Raw genomic sequence first — 5,346 nt, 5'->3', positions numbered from 1 at the left:
ATGCTAAATCAAATTTCATCCTTTTTCCTTGGCCTTTCATTATTGCATTCTACTTCATACATTTTTCCTTCTTTACTCAAGTCTAGGAGTCAATCAAATTCTATCATCATCTTCTTTCTGCATCTTGTCCTATTCTCTCTCGCCTTATTCTGTCACATAGTCTGATTTTTCATCATTCTTCATTTTTTAGCTTCATTAATTGAGTCTTCTTCTATTTTCTTTTCTCTTCATCTTCTTATGTTATATGCTTTTCTCGTCTTCATGCATAATTCTTCATGTACTTGCATAAATAGTTTCTTGTAGGAGGGAAGTCTCCATCCAATAAGACATCTACATTGTTATTCATTCACCCACCTATAGTTACATGCATAAATATGTTTATTGTTGGAGTGTGCACTAGATCTAATAAGACACGTATGACCTTGGCTTGGAAAAATTAAGTGACACAGGAGTGGCATGATTTGACATAACTTGAACTTGACTTTGAGTCCACATTCTCATCTCTTATGACTCACATAATTTGAACTTTTTGGGTGTCAAGTAAAATTGAAAATGCACCCCTCTTTAATGACACATTTAATGACTGTAAATTGTCCAATTCATACTTTCAACTTAAACTCTCATTTTTCCCAAAGATATCTCTTGACTTAAAAATGTCATCATGACTCTTTACAACATGAGTAGCTCAACTAAACTTGATAGAATAGAATTGAGATTACTCACTTTTTACAATAGCATTAATCTTGCTATTTATCTCTAAGATTTCTTACAATAAACCTTCAATTTCCATTTAATTTCTACACACTCAACTAACCCATCTTTTACACATAGAACTCTTCACTCATTTATTTTACTCTAATTTCTATATGCTCAACTAACACATCTTTTACAAAGAGAACTCTTCACTCATTTATTTTACTCTTTTGACTCCTTAATATACCCTTCAAAGTAATGAAGAAAGTCAACATTTTTACTTCCATGTATATTACAATGGCCATCTTTTATCTCCATTACTGATTCCCCTAATATTTGGCAATCACTCAATTATTTGACTACCCATATCCGTCTAATTGCTAAATATTCAGCAAATCAATGATCAAAATGAGATCAAGGTATCACAATAGAAATAACTTTAAGTTTTTATGCTGACGTAAATGATCCATCTCTCTCGTCATGATATGCTTGCTTTCTTCACTCTCTCCATGCTTCAATACTTATGCCACATCTCCACGCAAGCAGGCTCCCAGGCACATTTTCAGAAAACAGTGCGTTATTCATTAATTATGATCAAAATTTAGGTTATTCATTCATTAATCTATAATCAGAATTTTATTCCAGTGAGCTGCCACCAATATATATAACTCAACAGTGCAACTCAGCAACAACATGCACTAGTTGCAACAACATGCACTTAACTTTGAATAGGATACTATTTTTCTCCTTCTGAGAGTTAAAACTTGCAGATTCGTTTAATAATTCTTTCTTTCATTCGAGAACATAAATAACTGAAGGGCCCTTGTCAACATATCTTGAATACTAACCCTCATCAAACACAGATTTATCCACAACACACGTCCCTCACATGGCTTCATGTTCCACACTCAGCACAACAAAACAATCTTCTCACATTTCTTACATCACAACAATATTTCTTACAAAACAGCATACATTCAACACTCCAACACAGCTTATACGTAACACTCCAACACAGCTTCACGCTGCTCCGTGCGCCCAACATCTCAAAGTCACCCAACACTTCAAGATACCAAACGTTTTCTTTAACAACCGTTTACCTAATGTTTTCTTTAACACCCATTAATGAAGTAAGGATACAGGAAATTTACACCAGAAACTTCCAAAGGAAAAATTATATTATGAAACCAATTTTCTTTATGTGATTTTATTGTAAAAAATGTTGATTTTCTTTATGTGATTCTATTGTAAAAAATATTCTTGGTAACCCTAACAAATACATTATATTTGACAAATTTATTCAAACGAACACCATAACTATTTCCTCAATAATAAATAAATTTGTTATGGTGTTGCTCATATAAACCATTTTTCATGTACTCTCCTAATGAAATAAATTGCAAGACATTCTCAATATTTAATAAAACCAAGTTTATATTCAACCTGAAAAAGATCAATTCAAAAAATAAATTGCATGCCATTCTCAATATTTAATAAAACCAAGTTTATGTTCAATTAAAAAAAATTGTCCGACATTCTTAATATTTAATAAAACTAAATTTATATTCGATAAAAAGAAAAAGATAAATTCAAAAAATATAAATTAATAGGAATTATTGAAGGATAATAAAAGTTCATATAAATTCCAAAGCAAATTAATAAAAAATATTTTATATTTTAATTATAAATTTTGAGCCTACATGACATGACATAACAATAAACCAACCTAGTTCTATCTTAACTCTCGATCTATCAAAAAGAAAAATTGACACCTCGAAAAATTAGATCCCTCAAGTTAATATATATATATATATATATATATATATCTTCTAGCTTTTAAATAGACTATATTACATAAGAGTTAGTGTGTATATATATATATACACTAACTCTTATGTAATATAGTCTATTTAAAAGCTAGAAGAATATATATATCTATATATATATATATATTCTCATTCTTCTAGTTTTTAAATAGACTATATTACATAAGAATACTATTGGCAAAATTATGGGTTGTGAAAAGGTGGAGCCAAAAAATTGCCAATTTTTTTGTTTAATTATTAATTATTAATTACAATTTTCAATTTAATTTTAATTCTTATTTTTATGTAATTTTACAAAGTCAAAATGTTTCCGTAACAAGACATTATAATCTAGATTGTAGAGCACTTTTGAGCACAATAATTTTTTTTGTGGACATTCAATGTAAGTAATATAAATATATTTAGTTTTTATTCAACCAAACAAAATCATGTTTACAAATTATTCCATTCATATGAAAAAATAGGTTATAGTTTACTAGAATTCTTTTTTCTCAAAAGGTATTTCAAATTTTTTTAATATTAAGAAGAAAAAGCTTGCATATAAAAAATGCTTAGTAAAACAACTAATTTTTAATTATGTTACTATTATGTAAATGATGTTCATGAAAAATATTTAAATCACATTGGATATATATATGAAATGACATATTTGACAAGAATTCAACCATGCAATTTTGAGTAAGATTATGTTTTTATTTTAATTCACTTTGGAGGGCATAAATGGATTCAACAACTTTAAAATCTTTGAAGGACTAGAACTTTTTGTCCTACTATTTTTGGATAACTCACATTGAACTTTTTATCTTTACAAATTAAACAACTTAAACTTATGATATTTAAAAATCTATACGGATTTTGGGAAAAATTCAGCTAAAAAATGAGTAGAAAAATGTCATTTCCCAATAGAATTAGATTTGAAATAGTAAATGATATACCTTTTTAAATATAATTATAGAATAATAAACATTTATTTTCCTTTTTATATATTGAAATTTTCAAAATAAATAAGCATTTTAATATTCTATCTTTTAAAACTTGAATTTTTTTACATTTTTCATCACTAAAATAAACAATAAAAAATTTAGACATTTATGGGATTAATATCTAAGTTGAATATCATATAAATGATTTATTTTTCTGTTAGGAGATTCATTATGGGGGCAATGCTCATTACCCGGGCAATGCTGAAGGAAGGGGTGTAAATGTTTGTACACATTTACATTAAAAAAAATGAAAAAGTAATATAGAGGCCAATATGTAGGAGATGTTGTAGTGTTTGTAAATGAGTGTAAACATTTAAATGTTTACTCAATTAATAATAAAATGTTAAAAATATTAAGAATAATAAAATTCAATTTGTTATATTATAATTTTTCTTTTATTAATAAACTTATGAATAAATAAAAGGAAATCATAATATACTTATCCCATTAACGTATATAAAGTGTAAATAGTATTTATAATTTAAAATCAATTTTATTATATAAATAAAATAATGATTCTATAACCATATTTAAATTTAATTAACAAGCACATAAAATCTCAATACTTATGATAAACTTATAATATAACAATATTTTTGACCATAGATATTCACCCCCTCTTTAATATGGATATTATTAACTTGTAAATAAGCTTTCAAGTTGCAAATATTTCCTCAAGTTTTTCACTCCAAAATAAGTTTGCATCTTGAAACATTTGATCTGTCTTGGGGCTTGGTAAATTTGGAGTTAAGATTAGTCTTATAGAACTTAGTATGGATAAGATGTTGATTATTAAGAACATTTTTTTAGATAAATGAAAATCATAATATACATATCACATTAAAATATATAACATATAAATAGTATTTACATATTAAGATCCATTTTACCATATAAATTAAAATAATGGTTCCATAACTATATTTAAATTTAATTAATACGCACATAAAAACTTAATACTTACAATAAATTTAAAATATAACAAGATTCTTAACCATGGATATCTGCACTTTACCACATATATTATTAAATTGTAAAAAAAATGTTACAATATCATGGGCCAATACCAAATGCCCAAAAACCATAACACATTTCACAATGAGAACATTTTATAAATATTTTAATTTAACTTAATTTTATACCATTTTTAAAATTTACTCTAAAGGAAAAAAATGTTATAATTACTTTTGAGATATATCAATGCTTTATTGTCACTATTGCTAAAATTATTCCATGGATATTCCGTAGAAATTAAATCAAGGTTTTAATAAAATTAAAAATCAAAATACTATTTTAAGTAGAGATGTGAAATTTATATAATATGTGGTCTCTCATATTGTTCCTAAAAACAAGAAACAATCCTAAAGGGATTCATTGAGGATCTAATGATCCTCTCACTTTAGGCTCCAGATTGACCTTCTCCAACCAAAGGGGTATAGATATGGCAAGATTATACATAAATGGCTGTTTAAAGAAATGAGTGGTTAAATTTTGTTAATAAGTGAAATTTATTCAAAACATATAATACATGAATCTATTATATACTCAAGAAATGCAATTAAAAAATAACATAACAAAATTAAAAAATAAATAAAAGATAACAATAAAGTAAAAATAACACATATTATTGGTAATAAATTATATTTAGTATGATAAGTGTAATGAAATAAATCAATTTTATGTATCGATATATTTTAGTCTACAACAAATTATGTAATTGTCTTAAATTAAAAGTCTTAGATAGTATATATATATATATATATATATATATATATATATATATATATATATATATATATATATATCTGAAAATAGATAATTCAAGTAATAATCACATAGAATCA

Source organism: Pinus tabuliformis, chromosome 4_2, assembly GCF_031772625.1.
Source record: "Pinus tabuliformis cultivar Carrire ecotype Pingquan chromosome 4_2, CPIR1, whole genome shotgun sequence".
In the NCBI taxonomy this organism is placed as follows: domain Eukaryota; kingdom Viridiplantae; phylum Streptophyta; class Pinopsida; order Pinales; family Pinaceae; genus Pinus; species Pinus tabuliformis.
Note: the sequence above shows the minus strand (reverse complement) of the source record.